The sequence below is a fragment of the Oncorhynchus masou genome, chromosome 20 (genome assembly GCF_036934945.1).
Source record: "Oncorhynchus masou masou isolate Uvic2021 chromosome 20, UVic_Omas_1.1, whole genome shotgun sequence".
In the NCBI taxonomy this organism is placed as follows: domain Eukaryota; kingdom Metazoa; phylum Chordata; class Actinopteri; order Salmoniformes; family Salmonidae; genus Oncorhynchus; species Oncorhynchus masou.
In genome coordinates, this window is record NC_088231.1 from 28,813,176 (window position 1) to 28,823,175 (window position 10,000).

General features: G+C 54.1%; 1 protein-coding gene and 1 long non-coding RNA gene across 2 annotated transcripts in view; one reads left to right on the forward strand and one right to left on the reverse strand.

Moving 5' to 3' along the window:
- Positions 1 to 10,000, reverse strand: part of LOC135507226 (slit homolog 2 protein-like) — a 640,120-nt gene that overhangs the window by 561,617 nt on the left and 68,503 nt on the right.
- On the forward strand, positions 5,485 to 7,020 carry LOC135507229 (uncharacterized). The gene is made up of 3 exons (XR_010450627.1): positions 5,485 to 5,529; positions 5,920 to 6,009; positions 6,654 to 7,020. It is a non-coding gene; the product is annotated as an uncharacterized LOC135507229 (long non-coding RNA).

Genomic DNA, 10,000 nt, shown 5'->3' on the forward strand with positions numbered 1-10,000 from the left:
TCTCCTCTCTCTCTCTCTCTGTCCTCTGTCTCTTTCTCTAGTAATTGAGGAGTGACTGATGTCACTAATCGACCAATCAGGTGTCACTAACGAGGCTGTCAGAACTTGTTAGGATCAACAGCCAATCAACATAGCTCCATTCGTTTCCCTGGGCGACCATTAGCCAATGACCTGCAAGATTGTTACTGGAGGCTCCAGGTCACCAGATGACAGACAGACACTGAGATGTGAGTAGCATTACGTCCATCTCTGGAGTAGAACAGCCTTTTAAAGCCACTGACTTTATACAAATCCTCCCTCTCTCTCACTCCCTCCCTCCCTGTCCCTCTCTCTCCCTCTCTCTCCCTCCCTGTCTCTCCCTCCCTCCCTCTCCCTCCCTCCCTGTCCGTCTCCCTCCCTCACTGTCCCTCTCCCTCCTTCCCTCCCTGTCCCTCTCTCCCTCCCTCCCTCTCCCTCTCTCTCTCTCCCTGTCCCTCTCCCTCCCTCCCTCTCCCTCTCCCTCTCTCCCTGTCCCTCTCCCTCCCTCCCTCTCCCTCTCCCTCTCTCCCCTGTCCCTCTCCCTCCCTCTCTCCCTGTCCCTCTCTCCCTGTCCCTCTCTCCCTCTCTCTCCCCTGTCCCTCTCTCCACCTGTCCCTCACCCTCCCTCCCTCCCTGTCCCTCTCCCTCCCTCCCTCCCTCCCTGTCCCTCTCCCTCCCTGTCCCTCTCTCTCTCCCTGTCCCTCTCTCTCTCCCCTGTCCCTCTCCCTCCCTCCCTCCCCCTCTCCCTCTCTCCCTCCCTCCCTCCCCTCTCCCTCACTCCCTCCCTCCCTGTCCCTCTCTCTCTCCCTCGCTCCCTGTCCCTCTCTCCCTCCCTCCCTGTCCCTCTCTCCCTCCCTCCCTCTCCCTCTCCCTCGCTCCCTGTCCCTCTCCCTCTCTCCCTCCCTCCCTGTCCCTCTCTCCCTCCCTCCCTGTCCCTCTCTCCCTCGCTCCCTGTCCCTCTCTCCCTCGCTCCCTGTCCCTCTCTCCCTCGCTCCCTGTCCCTCTCTCCCTCCCTCCATGTCCCTCTCTCCCTCGCTCCCTGTCCCTCTCTCCCTCGCTCCCTGTCCCTCTCCCTCTCTCCCTCCCTCCCTGTCCCTCTCTCCCTCCCTCCCTGTCCCTCTCTCCCTCCCTCCCTGTCCCTCTCTCCCTCCCTCCCTGTCCCTCTCTCCCTCCCTCCATGTCCCTCTCTCCCTCGCTCTCTGTCCCTCTCTCCCTCGCTCCCTGTCCCTCTCCCTCTCTCCCTCCCTCCATGTCCCTCTCTCCCTCGCTCCCTGTCCCTCTCTCCCTCGCTCCCTGTCCCTCTCCCTCTCTCCCTCCCTCCCTGTCCCTCTCTCCCTCGCTCCCTGTCCCTCTCTCCTCGCTCCCCTGTCCCTCTCCCTCTCTCCCTCTCTCCCTGTCCCTCTCTCCCTCGCTCCCTGTCCCTCTCTCCCTCGCTCCCTGTCCCTCTCCCTCTCTCCCTCCCTCCCTGTCCCTCTCTCCCTCGCTCCCTGTCCCTCTCCCTCTCTCCCTCTCTCCCTGTCCCTCTCCCTCCCTCCCAGACTCAGTGACCATAGAGACTGACCAATGAGGGGGGGCAGGTAGGTGGCAAACTACCTGCCCTCCAGGACACCTACACCACCCGATGTTACAGGAAGGCCATAAAGATCATTAAGGACATCAACCACCCGAGCCACTGCCTGTTCACCCCGCTATCATCCAGAAGGCGAGGTCAGTACAGGTGCATCAAAGCTGGGACCGAGAGACTGAAAAACAGCTTCTATCTCAAGGCCATCAGACTGTTAAACAGCCACCACTAACATTGAATGGCTGCTGCCAACACACTGACTCAACTCCAGCCACTTTAAGAATGGGTATTGATGGGAAATGTTGTAAATATATCACTAGCCACTTTAAACAATGCTACCTTAAATAATGTTACTTACCCTACATTATTCATCTCATATGCATACGTATATACTGTACTCTATATCATCGACTGCATCCTTATGTAATACATGTATCACTAGCCACTTTAACTATGCCACTTTGTTTACATACTCATCTCACATGTTTATACTGTACTCGATAACATCTACTGTATCTGGCCTATGCTGCTCTGTACCATCACTCATTCATATATCCTTATGTACATATTCTTTATCCCCTTACACTGTGTATAAGACAGTAGGTTAGGAATTGTTAGTTAGATTACTTGTTGGTTATTACTGCATTGTCGGAACTAGAAGCACAAGCATTTCGCTACACTCGCATTAACATCTGCTAACCATGTGTATGTGACAAATAAAATTTGATTTGATTTGATTTGATGAACAGACTCAGTGACCATAGAGACTGACCAATGAACAGACTCAGTGAACATAGAGACTGACCAATGAACAGACTCAGTGAACATAGAGACTGACCAATGAACAGACTCAGTGAACATAGAGACTGACCAATGAACAGACTCAGTGACCATAGAGACTGACCAATGAACAGACTCAGTGACCATAGAGACTGACCAATGAACAGACTCAGTGACCATAGAGACTGACCAATGAACAGACTCAGTGAACATAGAGACTGACCAATGAACAGACTCAGTGAACATAGAGACTGACCAATGAACAGACTCAGTGACCATAGAGACTGACCAATGAACAGACTCAGTGACCATAGAGACTGACCAATGAACAGACTCAGTGACCATAGAGACTGACCAATGAACAGACTCAGTGACCATAGAGACTGACCAATGAACAGACTCAGTGACCATAGAGACTGACCAATGAACAGACTCAGTGAACATAGAGACTGACCAATGAACAGACTCAGTGACCATAGAGACTGACCAATGAACAGACTCAGTGACCATAGAGACTGACCAATGAACAGAGTCAACACATCTACTCACGTACTGAACTGTTGAACCTTTCAAACCTGCCTGGAACCAGCATATTACAGGGAGCCACACACACTCACACACACACCCACACACACATTTTTGCTTCGTCTCAACAGGCAGGTTGTCAAACGTCAACGCCTTGTGGTTGGAAACCTCTCCCCCCCCTCTCTTCCTCCTCCCCCATCTCTTCCTCCTCCCCCATCTCTTCCTCCTCCATCTCTTCATCCCCCTCTCTTCCTCCTCCCCCTCCTCCCCTCCCCCCTCTTTCCTCCTCCCCCTCCTCCCCTCCCCCCCTCTTTCTCCTCCCCTTCCTCCCCCTCCCCCCTCTCTTCCTCCCCCTCTCTTCCCCCCACCTCCCCCCTCTCTTCCCCCTCCCCCTCTCTTCCTACCCCCTCTCTTCCTCCTCCCCCTCCTCCCTCTCTTTCTCCTCCCTCCCCCTCTCTTTCTCCTCCCCTTCCTCCCCTCCCCCTCTCTTCCTCCCCCCCCCCTCTTCCCCCACCTCTCCCCCTCTCTTCCTCCTCCTCCCTCTCTTCCTCCTCCCTCCCCCTCCTCCTCTTCCTCCCCCTCCCCCTCCCCCTCCTCCTCTCCTCCCTCTCTTCCTCCCCCCCCCCCTCCCTCCCCCCCTCTTCCTCCTCCCCCCCTCCCTCCCCCTCCTCCTCTCCTCCCTCCCTTCCTCCCTCCCCCCCCCCCCTCCCCCTCCTCCTCTCCCCCTCTCTTCCTCCCCCCCCCCCTCCCTCCCCCTCCTCCTCCTCCCCCTCTTCCTCCCCCTCCCTCCCCCTCCTCCTCTCCTCCCTCTCTTCCTCGTCCCCCCCCTCCCTCCCCCTCTCCTCCCTCTCTTCCTCCTCCCCCTCCCTCCTCCTCTCCTCCCTCTCTTCCTCGTCCCTCCCCCTCCCTCCCTCCCCCTCCTCCTCTCCTCCCTCTCCTCCTCCTCCCCCCTCCCTCCCCCTCCTCCTCTCCCCCTCTCTTCCTCCTCCCCCTCCCTCCCCCCCCTCCTCTCCTCCCTCTCGTCCCTCGTCCCTCCCCCTCCCTCCTCCTCTCCCCTCCCTCTTTCCTCCCTCCCCCTCCCTCCCCCCTCCTCCCTCTCCTCCCCCTCTCTTCCCCTCGCCCTCCCCCTCCCTCCCCCTCTCCTCCCTCTCTTCCTCCTCCCCCTCCCTCCCCTCCTCCTCTCCTCCCTCTCCTCCTCCCTCCTCCCCCCCCTCCCTCCCCCTCCCTCCCTCTCTTCCTCCTCCCCCTCCCTCCCCCTCCTCCTCTCCTCCCTCTCCTCCTCCCCCACCACACACTTTCCCTTCACCTCTTAACACAGTAAACACCCGTTAGCCCAATATTTAAGCCACATTACTAACGTTGGCTAGTTTAGCGTCAATGCTCTGGTAATAAATCTGTTAGATTAGACTTTCCTATCTGTTAAGCTAACCAAGCTAACCAAGCTAACCCTACGCCACGACAGACAACTAGGCCACTGTATGTGCTAAGCTAACCAAGCTAACCCTACGCCACGACAGACAACTAGGCCACCGTGTGTGCTAAGCTAACCAAGCTAACCCTACGCTACGACAGACAACTAGACCACTGTATGTGCTAAGCTAACCCTACGCTACGACAGACAACTAGGCCACTGTATGTGCTAAGCTAACCAAGCTAACCCTACGCTACGACAGACAACTAGACCACTATATGTGCTAAGCTAACCAAGCTAACCCTACGCTACGACAGACAACAAAACCACTGTATGTGCTAAGCTAACCAAGCTAACCCTACGCTACGACAGACAACTAGGCCACCGTATGTGCTAAGCTAACCAAGCTAACCCTACGCTACGACAGACAACTAGACCACTGTATGTGCTAAGCTAACCAAGCTAACCCTACGCTACGACAGACAACTAGGCCACCGTATGTGCTAAGCTAACCAAGCTAACCCTACGCTACGACAGACAACTAGGCCACCGTATGTGCTAAGCTAACCAAGCTAACCCTACGCTACGACAGACAACTAGGCCACTGTATGTGCTAAGCTAACCCTACGCTACGACAGACAACTAGACCACTGTATGTGGATCTGAAGCCGTGCCGTTTCCGAGCAGGTCGCTAAGGAAACCCTTGAGGGCAGAGCCACGCTCAGAGTCACCCACCCAGAGACGTGCCTGTAATTGTGAGAGCTGTAAAACAGACTGACATCATCCCCTAGGGCTCCACACACACACACACACACACACACACACACACACACACACACACACACACACACACACACACACACACACACACACACACACACACACACACACACACACACACACACTTCCAGTGATCGTTAAGAATCCAGGTGTTCAGTAGGGCTGTTCGATAACTTTCACTCACCCGACCACACACTCTACACACACACCCTCTACACACACACACACACACACACACCCTCTACACACACACACACTTTAGGATGTCCTCTCTTCTCATCAATGTGTCTGATTAAAGCAGGTATATAATCATGTTCTGCTTCATCAGAGACAGAAACTCTGGTCTTTATTGGGATGGAGAGGGGGAAGGAGGAGAGGGGGAAGGAGGAGAGGGAGAAGGACGAGAGGTTCCGGTTGGAGCGAGCGGCCGCATCTACACTTCGGTCCGCAGGTAGTATAACTTTTTATAACTTTTCATTACATTTCGTTATAGTACAACGGTTTGATTTGTCTAATCTTAGCAATTTCTTCTTAGCCAGCTACATAGCCGTCTTTGTATCAACGACAATTGCATAATTATCGTATTTCGTCATCCTAACGTTCTGCCCAGCAGCTAGCTAAGCAGCTAGCTAAGCAGCTAAGCAGCTAGCTAACATCCACTGTCCACTAGCACTGTAGAAACTATTACACTCAACTGAACGACTCGATTAGCGTAGTGTCAGCTAGCTACATAGTTGTCTTCGTATCCAAGATAATTGTGCAGTTTAGAGTGTGTAGACTTAGAGTGATTATCTTAATTTACCGAGGTTAGCTAGCCAGCTATTTGTCGTCCTTAACGTAGGAAATGCTGCTAGCTAGCTAGCCAACAGCTAGCCAACCTCTACCGAATTGAACTCCAACTACCCGGTCAACATTCCGCGTCGTTCCACAGGTAGTATCACATTTTCATTTCACTTCATTACAGTACAACGGTTTGATTTGTTTGATCGTAGCTAGCCAGCTACATAGCCGTCTTTGTATCTAAGACAATTGTGTAGTCTAGAGCGATTTTCTAGGTTAGCTGGCCAGCTATTGTCGTTCTTCTAACTTAGCTAGCCAGCTAGCCCCCGAATAGCAGCACTGTAGTAACTATTACAGTACAACGGTTTGTTTTGTTTGATCGTAGCTAGCTAGCTACATAGCCGTCTTTGTATCTAAGACAATTGTGTAGCCTAGAGCGATTTTCTAGGTTAGCCAGCCAGCTATTGTCGTTCTTTTAAGTAACGGAACGCAATCAACCTTGCTAGCTAGCCAGCTAGCCCCCGAATAGCAGCACTGTAGAAACTATTACACTCGACGGAACGACTTGATTAGTGTAGTGTCAACATCGCAGCCACTACCAGCTAGCCTACTCCAGCAGTACTGTTTCATTTCAATCATTTTAGTCAATAAGATTCTTGCTACGTAAGCTTAACTTTCTGAACATTCGAGACGTGTAGTCCACTTGTCATTCCAATCTCCTTTGCATTAGCGTAGCCTCTTCTGTACCCTGTTAACTATGTGTCTATCTATCCCTGTTCTCTCCTCTCTGCACAGACCATACAAACGCTCCACACCGCGTGGCCGCGGCCACCCTAATCTGGTGGTCCCAGCGCGCACGACCCACGTGGAGTTCCTGGTCTCCGGTAGCCTCTGGAACTGCCGATCTGCGGCCAACAAGGCAGAGTTCATCTCAGCCTATGCCTCCCTCCAGTCCCTCGACTTCCTGGCACTGACGGAAACATGGATCACCACAGATAACACTGCTACTCCTACTGCTCTCTCTTCGTCCGCCCACGTGTTCTCGCACACCCCGAGAGCTTCTGGTCAGCGGGGTGGTGGCACCGGGATCCTCATCTCTCCCAAGTGGTCATTCTCTCTCTCTCCCCTTACCCATCTATCTATCGCCTCCTTTGAATTCCATGCTGTCACAGTTACCAGCCCTTTCAAGCTTAACATTCTTATCATTTATCGCCCTCCAGGTTCCTCGGAGAGTTCATCAATGAGCTTGATGCCTTGATAAGCTCCTTTCCTGAGGACGGCTCACCTCTCACAGTCCTGGGCGACTTTAACCTCCCCACGTCTACCTTTGACTCATTCCTCTCTGCCTCCTTCTTTCCACTCCTCTCCTCTTTTGACCTCACCCTCTCACCTTCCCCCTACTCACAAGGCAGGCAATACGCTCGACCTCATCTTTACTAGATGCTGTTCTTCCACTAACCTCACTGCAACTCCCCTCCAAGTCTCCGACCACTACCTTGTATCCTTTTCCCTCTCGCTCTCATCCAACACTTCCCACACTGCCCCTACTCAGATGGTATCGCGCCGTCCCAACCTTCGCTCTCTCTCCCCCGCTACTCTTTCCTCTTCCATCCTTTCATCTCTTCCCTCTGCTCATACCTTCTCCAACCTTTCTCCTGACTCTGCCTCCTCAACCCTCCTCTCTTCCCTTTCTGCATCCTTTGACTCTCTATGTCCCCTATCCTCCAGGCCGGCTCGGTCCTCCCCCCCGCTCCGTGGCTCGATGACTTATTGCGAGCTCACAGAACAGAGCTCCGGGCAGCCGAGCGGAAATGGAGGAAAACTCGCCTCCCTGCGGACCTGGCATCCTTTCACTCCCTCCTCTCTACATTTTCCTCCTCTGTCTCTGCTGCTAAAGCCACTTTCTACCACTCTAAATTCCAAGCATCTGCCTCTAACCCTAGGAAGCTCTTTGCCACCTTCTCCTCCCTCCTGAATCCTCCTCCCCCTCCCCCCCCTCCTCCCTCTCTGCAGATGACTTCGTCAACCATTTTGAAAAGAAGGTCGACGACATCCGATCCTCGTTTGCTAAGTCAAACGACACCGCTGGTTCTGCTCACACTGCCCTACCCTGTGCTCTGACCTCTTTCTCCCCTCTCTCTCCAGATGAAATCTCGCTTCTTGTGACGGCCGGCCGCCCAACAACCTGCCCGCTCGACCCTATCCCCTCCTCTCTCCTCCAGACCATTTCCGGGGACCTTCTCCCTTACCTCACCTCGCTCATCAACTCATCCCTGACCGCTGGCTACGTCCCTTCCGTCTTCAAGAGAGCGAGAGTTGCACCCCTTCTGAAGAAACCTACACTCGATCCCTCCGATGTCAACAACTACAGACCAGTATCCCTTCTTTCTTTTCTCTCCAAAACTCTTGAACGTGCCGTCCTTGGCCAGCTCTCCCGCTATCTCTCTCAGAATGACCTTCTTGATCCAAATCAGTCAGGTTTCAAGACTAGTCATTCAACTGAGACTGCTCTTCTCTGCATCACGGAGGCGCTCCGCACTGCTAAAGCTAACTCTCTCTCCTCTGCTCTCATCCTTCTAGACCTATCGGCTGCCTTCGATACTGTGAACCATCAGATCCTCCTCTCCACCCTCTCCGAGTTGGGCATCTCCGGCGCGGCCCACGCTTGGATTGCGTCCTACCTGACAGGTCGCTCCTACCAGGTGGCGTGGCGAGAATCTGTCTCCTCGCCACGCGCTCTCACCACTGGTGTCCCCCAGGGCTCTGTTCTAGGCCCTCTCCTATTCTCGCTATACACCAAGTCACTTGGCTCTGTCATAACCTCACATGGTCTCTCCTATCATTGCTATGCAGACGACACACAATTAATCTTCTCCTTTCCCCCTTCTGATGACCAGGTGGCGAATCGCATCTCTGCATGTCTGGCAGACATATCAGTGTGGATGACGGATCACCACCTCAAGCTGAACCTCGGCAAGACGGAGCTGCTCTTCCTCCCGGGGAAGGACTGCCCGTTCCATGATCTCGCCATCACGGTTGACAACTCCATTGTGTCCTCCTCCCAGAGCGCTAAGAACCTTGGCGTGATCCTGGACAACACCCTGTCGTTCTCAACCAACATCATGGCGGTGGCCCGTTCCTGTAGGTTCATGCTCTACAACATCCGCAGAGTACGACCCTGCCTCACACAGGAAGCGGCGCAGGTCCTAATCCAGGCACTTGTCATCTCCCGTCTGGATTACTGCAACTCGCTGTTGGCTGGGCTCCCTGCCTGTGCCATTAAACCCCTACAACTCATCCAGAACGCCGCAGCCCGTCTGGTGTTCAACCTTCCCAAGTTCTCTCACGTCACCCCGCTCCTCCGCTCTCTCCACTGGCTTCCAGTTGAAGCTCGCATCCGCTACAAGACCATGGTGCTTGCCTACGGAGCTGTGAGGGGAACGGCACCGCAGTACCTCCAGGCTCTGATCAGGCCCTACACCCAAGCAAGGGCACTGCGTTCATCCACCTCTGGCCTGCTCGCCTCCCTACCATTGAGGAAGTACAGTTCCCGCTCAGCCCAGTCAAAACTGTTCGCTGCTCTGGCCCCCCAATGGTGGAACAAACTCCCTCACGACGCCAGGACAGCGGAGTCAATCACCACCTTCCGGAGACACCTGAAACCCCACCTCTTCAAGGAATACCTAGGATAGGATAAGTATTCCTTCTCACCCCCCCCTTAATGACTTAGATGCACTATTGTAAAGTGGCTGTTCCACTGGATGTCAGAAGGTGAATTCACCAATTTGTAAGTCGCTCTGGATAAGAGCGTCTGCTAAATGACTTAAATGTAAATGTAAATGTAAGAAGGACGAGAGGGAGAAGGAGGAGAGGGAGAAGGAGGAGAGGGAGAAGGAGGAGAGGGGGAAGGAGGAGAGGGGGAAGGAGGAGAGGGAGAAGGAAGAGAGGGAGAAGGAGGAGAGGGAGAAGGAGGAGAGGGAGAAGGAGGAGAGGGGGAAGGAGGAGAGGGAGAAGGAGGAGAGGGGGAAGGAGGAGAGGGAGAAGGACGAGAGGGAGAAGGAGGAGAGGGAGAAGGAGGAGAGGGAGAAGGAGGAGAGGGGGAAGGAGGAGAGGGAGAAGGAGGAGAGGGGGAAGGAGGAGAG